At 38.8% G+C, this 14,387-nt stretch overlaps 1 long non-coding RNA gene across 1 annotated transcript in view; it reads left to right on the top strand.

Moving 5' to 3' along the window:
• Positions 1-2,292: 2,292 nt before the first annotated feature.
• Positions 2,293-14,387, top strand: part of LOC109556284 (uncharacterized) — a 33,937-nt gene continuing 21,842 nt past the window's right edge. Inside the window, exon 1 of the long non-coding RNA XR_011565882.1 lies at positions 2,293-2,446. This is a non-coding gene — a long non-coding RNA (uncharacterized lncRNA). The remainder of the gene's footprint in view (positions 2,447-14,387) is intronic.

Genomic DNA, 14,387 nt, shown 5'->3' with positions numbered 1-14,387 from the left:
AAACTCAGTAAGGGAACACTGTTTTAGGGGGTTTGGTGTCAATATTATTAAGTTCTCTCCAACTCTAAAAATGTCTGATTTTATTATCCAGAGGACAAAATGCTATTTTTGTGAATCTAGTGCTATTGTTGTAAATAGCTGCAAATAGGTCTGGAAAATAATTCATTCTTTCTGGGAAATTTTTGAGGAGAATAATAGGAAAATTCCCCATAGGAGCTGAATTTTTTAGGGAAAGTCAACCCCAAATTCTAGATTATATTCTTTTGATATGTTAAAAATGGTAAAATTAAACTATTTTCATGCCAATTTGCCTCAGCCAGAGAACTGTATATTCGGTGTTTTCTCTTTCAATATTGCCAAAACAGGTTGGATAAATTTAAAGAGTACAGGGAATTCCCAGAAATGGTATGGACCTAACAGAAGCAGAAGATATTAATAAGAGGTGGCAAGAATACACAGAAGAACTATACAAAATGATCTTAATGACTTAGATTACCATGATGGTGTGATCACTCACCTGGAGCCAGACATCTTAGAGTGAGAAGTCAAGTGGGCCTTAGAAAGCATCACTACAAACAAAGCTAGTGGAGGTGATGAAATTCCAGCTGAGCTATTTCAAATCCTAAAAGATGAGGCTGTGAAAGTGCTGCACTCAATATGCCAGAAAATTTGAAAAACTCAGCAGCAGCCACAGGACAGGAAAAGGCCAATTTTCACTCCAATCTCAAAGAAAGGCAATGCCAAAGATTGTTCAAACTACCACACAATTGCACTCATCTCACATGCTAGCAAAATAATTCTCAAAATTCTCCAAGCTAGGCCTCAACAGTACATGAAGCAAGAACTTTCAGATGTTCAAGCTGGATTAAAATTAGAAAAGACAGAGGAACCAGAGATCAAATTGCAAACATCCACTGGATCATAGAAAAAGAAGAGAATTCCAGAAAAACATCTACTTCTGCTTCATTGAAGATGCTGAAGCCTTTGTGTGGATCACAACAAACTGTGGAAAATTCTTCAAGAGATGGGAATACCAGCTCACCTTACCCACATCCTGAGAAATGTGTATGCAGGTCAAGAAGCAACAAGTTAGAACCAGATGTGGAACAATGGACTGGTTCCAAACCGGGAAAGGAGTATGTCAAGGCTGTATATTCTCCCTGCTTATTTAACTTATATGCAGAGTACATCATGCAAAATGCCCCAGTAGATGAAGCAGAAGCTGGAATCAAGATTACCGGGAGAAATATCAATAACCTCAGATGTGCAGATTACACGACGCTTATGGCAGAAAGCTAAGAGGAACTAAAGAGACTCTTGATGAGAGAGAAAGAGGGGAGAGTAAATGCTGGCTTAAAACTCAACTTTCAAAAAAAAAGATCATGGCATTCAGTCCCATCATTTCATGGCAAATAGATGGGGAAACAATGGAAACAGTGACAGACTTTATTTGGGGGGACTCAAAAATCACTGCAGATGGTGACTATAGCCATGAAATTAAAAGACGCTTGGTCCTTGGAAGGAAAGTTATGACCAACCTAGACAGCATATTAAAAAGCAGAGACATTACTTTGCTGACAAAGGTCTGTATAGGCAAAGCTATGGCTTTTCCAGTAGTCATGTGTCGATGTGAGAGTTGGACCATAAAGAAGGCCGAACACCAAAGAACTGATGCTTTTGAACCATGGTGTTGGAGAAGATTCTTGAGAGTCCCTTGGACTGCACGGAGATCAAACCAGTCAATCATAAAGGAAATCAATCCTGAATATTCACTGGAAGGACTGATGCTGAAGCTGAAGCTCCAATACTTTGGCCACCTGGTGTGAAGAACTGACTCATCCGAAAAGACCCTGATGCTGGGAAAGATTGAAGGCAGGAGAGAAGGGGCTGACAGAGGATGAGATGGTTGGGTGGCATCACCGGCTCAATGGACATGAGTTTGAGCAAGCTCTGGGAAATGGGCAAGGACAGGGAAGCCTGGCGTGCTGCAGCCCATGGGATCGCTAAGAGTCGGACATGACGGAGCAACCGAATAACACCACCACCACCACATGGAATTTCTTAAGCCTGAATATTGTCTAAATAAAGAGATTACTCGGGGAGAAAAATTAGCTAGCTGCAAAAATCTTCCAGGGTTTTAAGAGAAGTTATTAAGCAATCATAGTCTTGAGCGAATAAACTGGGCTAGTTAAAAGTCACAACTGAATGTCAGCCCTTGTCTTGCTTGAGAAAGCTGGTAAGGGCAGTTTCTAAACCAAGGGAATCTGACTGTTCTGTGTTCGATTTGTTAGGTCTGGCTCAGCGTGCTGAACTCTGCTGGCAGCTGAAAGGGGAAGTCGGAAAAAAAGGCAAGTTCCCGGTGCAGAGGTGCTCTGCAGCATAAAACTGGCATTGGAGGAGCTGCCGTTGTCACGCTGTACCAGATGGGCTTTCCTGAAGCTGCCAGGTAAGTGGCATTCTAGGTTTTGTCTGGCAATGAATCCTTCTGATTTTTCACAACCAATGACGTTGTACATGTTAAAAAAAAAAAAAAAGTCCTAATTTTGTTGTCTTAGTTCTCAAAAGAACAAGTATCTCATTACCTTGCTTTAATAGCATGGCTTTAAAACTTTAAAGATGACAGTTAACTTACAAACTTAACCAGCCTTAGGAAAATTTTATTCAAAAAGGAGGCAGCATAGTCAAAAGAGATTGTTGAACCAGGAGCCAGAGCTGGCCGGACCCTTGTCTCAACCTTGCCAACCTGAGTAATTGTAATTTAGGCAAGTCATTTTTGGTTTCCTTTCCCACAACTTGTTTTCTCCCCATAGTGTCCCAGGCTTCTGAGGTTGTTTGGAGAAAGTCCTCAAATATGCTGAGTGTATCTCTGCAGATTTATGTTTATGAATCCAGCTAAGCCCTCACTGAGGCTAGACTCCCGCTAGACTCCTTTCTATTCACCTCTTGCTGATTTACTTCCTGCCCTTGTCAAATGACTGTGCTCCTCAAATCTCCAAACACTTATCTTTTCCAGGCCTTTTCAGGATCCCTCAACTTCCTTACTCTTCTCTCAGAGAAGTGCTCATCATTTTACAGAAGGAAAAAGCCCCTTTTCCTTTCCAAGGCACAGTTTTTATTTGCTTCCTTTTCTTCCCAATCATTTTCTGTAACTTTATTCCAAATAATAAGTACACCCTCCTTCTTTGGACTCTTTTCCTTGTTGCCTTTCTATTGACTCCTTTCCCTCTGTCAGCAAGCATGTTCAGATCTTCAAATCTTCCCTGTCCTAAAGCTCTGTTTTTCTCCCTACCTTAATTAATTTTTTTTTTCTTTTTTCATGGTGAGCCTTTTATATTGAGCCACTTTTGTTTCTACTCTGAAATGTCTTTAGTTTCTTATCTCACCATTGAGATCAGGTAAGACCACCAATGGTCTGATTATGATATGTTCTTGTTTTTATTTTCCATCTTCATTCTCTTTAACCTTATTGTAACTTTCAACACTAATTGTGAAATTCCTTAGCCAAGGCTCTAAGTTCTGCCCAAGTCCAGAGACAGAGTGCTAGCAGCCTTTTATAATTTATAAGCTTCCAGATTCCAATCAAAATAAGCATTCCTTTCAGTCTGTTTGATCTTACCACGGGGTTTTTCTAACAGTGTACACAAAAATAGCAGTTTTGAAATATCTAAAGAACCCCAATTTGGCCATTTTAGATTGATATCTCCTTTAGTATATTTTTCCTAATTAAGTACTTGCAAACATGAGCTCTGTACATACTTACATGAATCTGGCTGGAGTGTTAGTGGGAGGGTTAGCTAGCACGAAACCTGATAGCACTCTGTCTCTGACTCTGTCTCCCCCCTCTGCTCTGCCAGTATCCTCTTCTATCCAAATTGCCTGGCCAAGAGGCTATCTCTTTTTCTTTTCCAACTCTTCTGCTCCCTCCTCCCAGTAAAGAAAATTAAAAATGAATCAGAAGTGTTTGTGATTCCCTTTAAGGAGAAACCTATTACAGTTCAGTTCAGTTCAGTTGCTCAGTCATGTCCGACTCTTTGCGACCCCATGAATCACAGCATGCCTCCCTGTCCATCACCAACTCCCGGAGTTCACCCAGACTCACGTCCATCGAGTCAGTGATGCCATCCAGCCATCTCATCCTCTGTCGTCCCCTTCTCCTCCTGCCCCCAATCCCTCCCAGTATCAGAGTCTTTTCCAATGAGTCAACTCTTCGCATGAGGGAGAGGTGAATTGTCCTTGGTGCTTACATACACACCCTGGACCCAAGTAGCATATTGAGCCTTGGCTAAGGAATTTCCCAATTCAAGTCAGGGTCCATTGGGATTTGCTAAGGAGTTTGAGTTCAATATCCAGACCTATGAGCCCAGGTTTTCAGATCTATATCCATTAATACAGCTATTAGTTTCTAAGGCAAAGCAAGGAGTGGGTAAAGAAAGAAGAATGAGAACACCCCCTTAATGGATTTTGAACCAAAGGCTCACACTGAATGCAAGGAATTAGCTCAGAAATTATACGATCTTATTCCAGAACTTTCCCCCAAACCCACTGATTGGACAAAGACTCAACAGTTCAAGTAAAGATTGGATGAATTAATTCTGGACTATTATGAAAGGTTTGAAAAAAACTTAAGCAGTATTCTGGCTTGACACCCTGAATAATTCTCTAACCAACAAAATTATCTTTTGCTTAACTCCACCTTTTTAGAAGGCTTTAATGAGGATTTAGCTAGTCTTGTCAAAAGACATAATCTAGATTGGTCCGAGTTACATACAAACACCTTTGTTACTGGCTAACCAAATTTTCAAGACCATGAAAAAGAAATAAAAGGGGGTATCTATGAAAATAGAAGCCCTTCTATGAAAATTAAGAGTGTTCAATTGTGCCAATTAAATACACAATGCCAATTGAAGGTTAACTGATCTCTTTAATTCCCGACCCCTAAAGAAAGCTAGTTTGAAGGAAAAAAAATATAATCTCTTCAGAATTCTGGCCCTGAGGGAATAAGTCCTAATAGGAGAAACTTGATTTTCTGTCCCTGTGTCTTTAGACCAGAGCTCTCAGGATCTGATTGAAGGGGAAAAAAAGGACAGAAAAAAAATTCTTTTTTAAATTCAGCTTATTCTATCTGCTACTTGTAGCTAGTGAGTTTTATATTGGGTATATTTACATTGTGAGATCTGATTCATAACTGAGTTCAGAAAATGAAGCTAGCCATGAGATCTCTTGTTGCGTCTGTCTATATGGTTATGTGTACATTATCTTTGCTTTTACCTTTGAATGATATTATCAAACTCATTGTCAATGAGCTCTGCTTAACTGGATTAAAGGAAATTAAGTCCTTGGATAAATTCTGAAAAGTATAGGAGGTAATTGGCCAGAATTAATTTCAGGTTCCCATGAACTGGGAAATAGTATTGTTAATAAATTAATATCTGGTATTAATGTTTAAGTTTGTTGATCTAATTAATACAGACATGACTTTAGAATCATCAACATTAAGCATAGTACTTTGTGCCTACGTTTGATAAAAATTAAATAGAATCTTCTTGTATTCATAGCAAATTTGTCACCAAAGGAAGTAACTTGATGTAAAGAAACTTTTAAGGAAAGAAAATGTAAATGAGATAAGAGCTTTTAGATAAACTCTATTAAAAATAATTATGCTTTTGGAATGTCTATCTAAAATAGTCTCTCCAGATTCTGGTAACTTGAAATTCTAGGTGCTAAATTAAGTGATGGAAATTTATTGAATAGCTAGGTCATTCCCACATAAAATAAGGTACTGAAATATTAATTACTGAACATTGGCTTCCTTTTACAGAGAAACTAAAGGCATTTAGGACTATTATTAATGAAAATTCTTGGTGTTATGCTCTTTATAAGAAAGCAAATGTTTTTAGAAATTATTACTGGAATTTATGTTCACCAATCTAAATAATACTAATGTAAAGGACAATTCATAGTTGCTTACACCTTCAGTTTCATAAGAAATCAAGGTTTTAAGAGCTGAGACCTCTAATTTAAACATGTCATTAAAGCTGACAAAAATAATAAAGGTAACATTTCAGCACAATAGGAAAGTAGAATGTTTTTAGTAAAGAAGGTATGAGGAATGCAATTGCATTTTATTAAGGGAAAAGGAGGTAACTAACCCTGGTGGCTCAGCGGGTGAAGAATCTGCCTTCATTGCAGGAGACACAGGAGATGGGGGTTTGATCCCTGGGTTGGGAAGATTCTCCTAGAGGAGGTAATGGCAACCCATTCCAGTTCTTGCTTGAAAAATCCCATAGACAGAGTAGCCTGGCAGGGTACAATCCAAAAAGATCACAAAGAGTTGGACAGAACTGAGCGACTAAGCACGTATCAGCACGTGTGCACTGTAGCACAAGGGGAAAGGAGGTAGGTCTGACTTGGAGCTGGCTATCTCTGGATGGATAGAGAAAGTGATACGGTGATACACTGATGGATACAGAAAGTGATAAAAGGTTTGTGGAAAGTAGACCCTGAGAAAAGTTTTGTGTATGATCAGGATTGACTAAGTTTAAAATAAATTTAATTGAGTAAATGAATTTTAAAAGTAAGTTGGTGAAAAACTTGAATCCAGCATTTTCTCTCTGCTAAGAAAACAAGTTTTCTTAAGATGCTGAACTGCCTTTGATAACAGATTTTAAGTTTCCCTACCTTTTAAGTGATCTGTTCTGTATTTGCCTTTGAAATCTTTTATTGTTACTTTGATTAAGTGAGTAGCTATTGTTTCACAGTGACTTGTGATCCTGTCTATTTGAGTGGTCTAAATCCTTTTGATATTTATTGACGAAACTTCCTATGTCAAATTCTAATGAAGTCCTTTTGATGTCTAGTCAACTTTAGGATGCTTCAGAGGCTCCCTGAAACATCCCAAAGAGAGATATTCAACTAATTAGGTTCATTTGATATATTCAATTACATGGTAAGTATTATCAAATGAGTAATAAATCTTCTTAGGTTATTTTGTGTGGTGGATGTTACTAATATAGATATTCTATAAATTTTATGAAATTCCTAAAGCTTGAATATGTCCTAGTAAAATGTTGTCAGTCATAAATCTAGTCATTATCTTAGTGTTCTATGTCACAGCAGTAACCAAGTTTCTTTGTCAACTGCATCATAATCAGATTTTAAACATGCCTTCTTAAGCCTTTTATCATTATAGACAATTATGGTTTTATTCTAATACCTTTGCAAAAACGCTCCCTTTATAAGAAGATGTATAAAATGGACTTCTGGATAATTAGAGTGTTCTGATTTTCAGACCATAGTGCTGAACTGGGTAAGAAATTAAAGAATTCTAATGGAAAACCTGATGACTTCATAAAATTGTTAGCAAAAAGGATTAGTTACATAGGACTTAGTGAACTGGTGAATATGGTTATAATTTTTGTGGTTTATATCTGAAAAATTACTGGCTTGAATATATATTTTCCAGGTAAAAGGAAAACATTCCCCTCAAAATAATTATGACTTACAGCAATTTGGTAAATTATACCTTCGTAAGAAGAATTTAAACATTTATCTTTTCTCTCTATCTGCTCTCTCCAGAGACTGGAAACTCTTGGGTTCCCAGCAGCCTCATCAGATAAATTAGAAAGGCTACCTCAGTAGCAGGTATAGAAACCTCCAGGTATTTTGGGAACCATGGAAAGGAAGGAATTCACCTAGATCTGTCGGACAAAATCTGTGGCAAGCTCTTGTCATGACTTTCCTAGCCCTGAGAAGCTTTTTAAAAAATTCAGTCTGGGACTCCTTATAAAAATTATGGCAAAGCACCTCTTTGAGAAAAACTTGGTTGCCACTGAAGCAGAGCCCCATGCCACCTGCTCCTGTTCCTGCCTCACTGCTCTTCACTCTCCCCGAAGAACAAGTCGATCAGGAAGCCATGCTGCAGCCATGGCCTTTAAAGACACCAGCAAGACTCTCATGGAGCCAGAGGTGGCCATTCACCAGATTAGGATCACCTTCACCAGCCACAGTATGAGGTCTCTGGAGAAGCCATGTGCTCGTCAGCGGTGCAAAGGAAAAGAATCTCAAAGTGAAAGGACCTGTTCTGATGCCTAGCAAGACTCTGAGAATAACTATAAGGAAAACTCCTTGTGGTCAAGTTTATTGAGACCAGATTTATTTTGCAAACAAATTAGTCTTAATTTGGTTATATTTGGTAGAAATGAAGGTAATTTTAGAGAGGAAAAAGATTATGTTTCAATGAATGTTAAATCCCAATTTTATTAATGGAGGTCTGTATTTACTAAGACTCTCTTCCTGGATAGTTCCTTGTTGTTATGTTATATTAATATGAAGGTTAATTGAATTACTAAAAGGATACTCTATAATTTTTTTCTGAGCTTATCTCAGTGATTTATCTTTGAATGAAGGTCAGATGCCTCACGATCTATGACCAGGGATTGTGCATACTGGAAAAGAGAATGTAAAGGACTGTCTCCAACCTAGATGAAGGACACTTTATCAGGTCCTCTTAACTAGCTCATGCACAGTGAAACTGAAGGGAATTAACTTTTGGATTAATTCCCACTTGCAAAGACCCTTACATTGGACTAGCCTATAGGGAAGATGGCCACCCGCAACATCACCTTAGAATAGCACTCAAATGGAGAGAGACTACACTCACACTAGGAGGAGAAGAAGACATCAGAAGTGGACAGCTAGCCCAAGATCCTGGACCTGACTCACATGATCATTTATAATGTTTTCTTGACTTCTTGGCACTTTGTATATGAATCAAACGTTTTCCTATCATGAGCATGATCATATGCTAATTTTAAAAATCAATACAGTTGTTGAGTTTGCTGCTAGTTAGCTATGTTAGTACTTTTGTGTTACCATGGTGGATTTCTCTCCTCCAAGGCTCAGATTGAATAGCCCTTAGGAAATTATTTTAGAAGAAAGAAAGTTCAGTCCTATTCAGGCTACTCTTGATATTACTAGATGGGATCCCCTCATCTGGCCAATTAATAATACTTGCTCTGACCCTGGCCATAAAAATGAATTTTTCTGGACTTCTCTGATGTTCCATTGGTTAAGACTCCACACTTCCAATGCTGGGATCATGAGTTCTATCCCTAGTCAGGGAACTAAGATCCCACAGATGAGCACAGGTGAAAAAGAAATAAAAAAGTTTTTTTTCCTCTAAAGTTACTCAAGCTTAATCAGAGTAACAAGCAAAATTTCAGCCAAAGAATAAAACCTGCCACAATTATGGAATGGATTTATGAGGTTAACACCAGGCTATGCTTATTTAAGTTTTAAGGTCCCTATTTTCTTGGGAACAATTAAATTTTACTAAGGATAACCAGCCTAATAACACTAGGAAGTTGGGCTGGGAACCTTATGGACAGTGCCAATATATCATTTCCCTGAAAGATAAGGCTTGGAACAGAGCAGAATAAATCAGATGACCTGGAGATATACTGGACTCCACCTAATGAAAGTTCTTGGCTTATGGCTTTAATAATACCTCTGTTGTGTGTTAGCCACTCAGTCATGTCTGGCTCTTTGTGACCCCATGGACTGTAGCCTGCCAGGCTCCTCGGTCCATGGAATTCTCTAGGCGAGAATACTGGAGTATTCCCTTCTCCAGGGGATCTTCCTGACCCAGGGATTGAACCTGGGTCTCCTGCGTTGCAGGCGGACTCTTTATTGTCTGAACCACCAACCCAATAGTACTGCTATCTGTGTTATGCTATGTTATTTGTATTTGCCTGTTTTACAAGATTATTGTTTCTTGCATTACCAGATGTGTGACTGAGCCTCTGACTATATAGTTCTATATGTGACCAATGATTGTAATAGTATAACTCTACATGTGGGAAGATACAATAAGAGGGTTTTTTTTTTTCTGAATCATAATAGATTAGTAAGACAGGTGGTCTGGAGACCTTTGACTATTGTTAAATAAGACCTAGCCCAATAGTAGCACATTGAGCGGACTATTAGCAAAATCTTCACCAGACCTAGGAATGAGCCTTTCTAGCACCATGGGATGAAATGGTCATGAAATGCCTCCCAAAACATGGTCAAATTTATAACCATGAGGGGGCCCTGTAACCTACAAATTGGCATTTGTCATGGGCACTTGCCATATACCTCTACAAGGATTAAATCATGTGCTACTGCAGCAGCTGATTTTCAACACCCCCTGAAAGGAATTCAGGGTAGAGAGTAGAGATGAAGCATTGTGTGCTCTGAGAAAAATTGGCAGAACAGGTCTTCAGATAGTTAGGTATTTTCAGAAGTCAATTTTATGAGCCCAATTCTTGTATCTCCTCATATCTAGAAAAGCACAAAAGTTCTTAATGGTGATGACTGCTCCTTCATGAGTAGCAGAAACCTTCTGCAAAAAAATAAGTGATTGCATGTACTTCCCCTTCACGAAAATCACATATATACTGACCTTCCCCGCTTTGGAGCAGTTTCTCAAAGCTATCTGAAATGCTGCCTCAGGCTACAGTCCTCATTTTGCTGCAAATAAACTTAATCACAGCTTTCACATTGTGCATTTTTAAGTTGGCAAATCTTTGAGATCTAAGACTTTGATTCTGCCCTTGTGTTTGAAGATCTCCCTCATACTGAGTAAATGTTTATTGAGTTGTATCAAATAAAAAGATGTTGAATTTTGTTTCCACTTTAATCTGATTCATTTGTTCTGTATCATCTTCTGGAATTCCATCTAGTTCATATTTGGAATTGAAAACCCTCAGTAAAAGCCAAACAATAAAGAGCTACCAGAGTCAGCGCATTAGTATAGCCATCTAATTAGCTCAGAATAGAAGATTATGCATTTAGGGCAATAAATTCTGTTTTAAACATGGAATTCTCATAGTTCTTTTATTTTCAGGAGATTAAATAATTGGGAGATAGACTTGTTCACAAAACTCCAGTTGATGTTTCTGAGAAGGCAGAAGGATGAAAAAATCCAGATGTTATATTAATGACTGAAAGAAATTGGCTGGAAGTACTGAAGATAGTTTTGATAGTTTTAGTGATAGAACATAACCCACTTCAAAGGCCAAAGTTGGGAAAATAATTCTAACTCTGATGGTACAAATAAAATTTCAAGTTAGGATTTAAGTACTCATTGTACATAATCTGATTTCCTTAGTTTCTTGTTTGGCTAACTTGGATGGAGCAGATGCTTCATGCCTAGGCCCCTAAGTATGATCCTCTGAGTATATAAGGAAAGGCAGACATACCTTTTTCAAAATGCTACAGAAGCCCAGAGGAAGAAATTAGTATGAAGAACCTAACTTTGAACTGGGGTGACTAGGACTGTCCAGCAGAAGGTAGAGGAAGGGCATCCCAGGCCTGTACATAGGTGTGGAGATTTGCAAATGCAAGATTTGGTGAGTGGTGGTCCTGTGCCGGTAGAGGGTAGATTATTCTGTTGTGCCTGGGTAGAGGGGCAGAGTCAGCACGCAGGTGACAGTAGATTGGATCAAAGTTTTGAAATGCTCCCAATGCTGTGCTCAGGAGTTTGACATTTATCCTGCAGAATAGGAGTTTTAGTAAAAGATGATGTGATTATATTGCACTTTAGGTAGATCATTCTGGTATTACTTCGAGTTGAGTGATGGAGGGACCAGAGGCCAGGAATCCTTAGCAAACAATTGTAGTAGTGTGGGTAAGAGATGTTTAGTGCTGCAACAGGGACCATGAAAATGAATAGGAGAGGTCATATTTAAGAGCTGTGACCAATTTAATTTAATTTACAATTTTAATGAATTGTGCATTTAATTTACAGTTAAACTTTTCTTTCCTTTAGACTGCTTCTGAATGTATTAACTTTGTATTATAACATCATATTCATTTTATACAAGACACAGGCTGGGAATAGATTTGCTGCCTTCTTGTCTCACAAGCATCACATGCTGACTGTCCTGAGATGGAACTTTGATTTTTCTTCACTCCCACTGCATTCTTCCTTTTGGCACTACCATCCCCTCAGTTATTCAGGCCAAACACCTACATCATCCTTGGTCTTTCCTCTCCCCCTTAGATCTCCCTCATTCCCAGCAGCAAGGCATATGGATCCTACGTCCAAAATATATTTTGAATCCACTTCCTTCTGTTCATCTCCACTGGCAGACTGCCTCCACTGTAGTCCAGACCACCACCACTTCCTATCTGGACCGCTTCAGCAGCCTCATAACTCTCTCCCCACCTAAGTTCTTGCATCCCAGCCTGGCCACTGCACACTGGTGTAAGAATAATCACAACTATTTCACTTTCCTGTTTAATCATTTCAGCGGGTTCCCGAATTCCCTACTTTGGCCTGCATGGTCTTTTCCCTGCCCAGTTCTCCAATTTCATTTCTTGCCATTCTCCCCCCATTAACTCTACTCTAGTAACTGGTACTGTCTTACTTTCTTTTAACATAACAAACTGTTTTCTCCCTTAGGATCTTTGCCGTTTCCTCTTTGAATGGCTAGCTCTTTTTCCTCCATTAATTGGGTCTTGAAATGGCAACCCACTCCAGTGTTCTTGCCTGGAGAATCTCAGGGATGGGGGAGCCTGGTGGGCTGCCGTCTATGGGGTCGCACAGAGTCAGACATGACTGAAGCGACTTAGCAGCAGCGGCTTAAATTCACTTGTTCAGAGACATCATTCCTCGACTGCTTTACCTAGAGTAGGTTTCTCTTTTTGTTTGTTTTCTAATACTTGCAATTATTTTTGTGTGTTTACTTCTTTTTCTCCTGGAAAAATATAAACTCGGTGAGGGACTGGGTCTCACTTGTTCACTGTTAGACTTCCAGTACCTCGAACAAGGCTTGGCATGTGGCAAGCAGTCATTTAACATGTATGAAATGATAGAAGGGAAGGGAAAAGAAGGGAGAAATGGATGGAATGAGTGGGGAGAGAGAAAGAGAAAAGGAAGGAGAGGGGGTAGGAAAAGAGGACAGAAAGGCGTTGCTTACTGAGCAGCTGCTAGGCCCTTGACTCCATCAAGAGTATATCCATTTGGTGTTTGTTGTTCCAATCCTAGGCCAACCACTACCAGCATGCTTGTATTATTTCAGAGGAATTACAAATCCCAAGGTGCCTTCATCTTTCACAGATCTTTGAGTCATCTAACACCTGATCCTCTGCAGCTTGTAATAGTCATGGCTGTCATTTTTTACCATGGGCTAGGGTCTCTGCTAGGTACCGTCTCCAGGGGATCTTCCCAACCCAGGGATCGAGCCCAGGTCTCCTACATTGCAGGTGGATTTTTTACTAGCTGAGCACAAGGGAAGCCCATCTGACTGACTAGGCTATCTAAAATAAACCAACACACAAATATGCTTTCTTTATATTCCCTTAACCTGCTTTATTTTCTTTATGGTAACTACATTCTTCTTCTTTTTTTTTTTTTGCATATTCATTGTCTCTTCCACTGGCACAGAGGCTTCATGAGGGTGAGTTTGTTGGTTTTTCATATTTTTTAAGACAATACCTACTGCCTAGTAAGCACCCAGTATTTGTTGAAAAAATAGGAAGAAAATCTTGTGGGTTTTTTTTTTTTTTAAGCTTTTTATGACAATACCAGTTTCCTTTGGGTAAGAGTCACAACATCTTTCTTAGGGTTTTTGAAAGTTACTACATTTATACAACATTTACTGTATAAATGTTAAAAAACCTAGTACCTGTGTGAGTCCGTGGATTGAAATAGATTATTTTCCACAGTTCTTTTAGAACTCATCAAATTGAGGCTGCTCCAAACAGTTCTGCAGTTGATTAATTTACGGTAGATCTTGTCTTTACAGAGATTGAGAAGAAGCTTGAAGATATGATTTATGTAAAATACTACCAGGAGGGCCCTGGGCTAGAGGAAGCAGATATAGATTTCAGGTGTTGCCATGAAGTGATACAAATTGAAAATTTATGTCATATTGTCAGAAGATGTAAGTAAAATTTATGTAAAATACTACCAGGAGGACCCTGGGTTAGAAGAAGCAGATACAGATTTTGGGTATATCTATGAAGTGGTATAAGTTGAAATTTTATATCATATTGTTAAGTATTGAGTGTATTTTACGTTTCTCAGTGTCTTTTATAGCTTCCTTGTAATTTTGGTAAGAGTGTATTTCAGAAATTTATAAATCTCCAAGTTTCAGTTATGTAAAGTGATTCTAATTTATTTCGGTGTAATTTCTTTCTGAATAAAAAGGTCTTACCTAGAACCATTCAAAAGAATAATAATTAAAGGAGCCTTAAAAGTGACTTCCCATGTGACTCAGTGGTAAAGAATCCACCTGCCAATGGCAAAGAATCCACTTGCCAAACAGGAGATGCAAGTTTGATCCCTGGGTTGGGAAGACCCCCTGGAGGAGGAAATGGCATCCCACTCCAATATTCTTAGC

Source organism: Bos indicus, chromosome 3 (genome assembly GCF_029378745.1).
Source record: "Bos indicus isolate NIAB-ARS_2022 breed Sahiwal x Tharparkar chromosome 3, NIAB-ARS_B.indTharparkar_mat_pri_1.0, whole genome shotgun sequence".
NCBI lineage: Eukaryota > Metazoa > Chordata > Mammalia > Artiodactyla > Bovidae > Bos > Bos indicus.
Note: the sequence above shows the minus strand (reverse complement) of the source record. Positions and strands in the feature narration are given on the sequence as shown.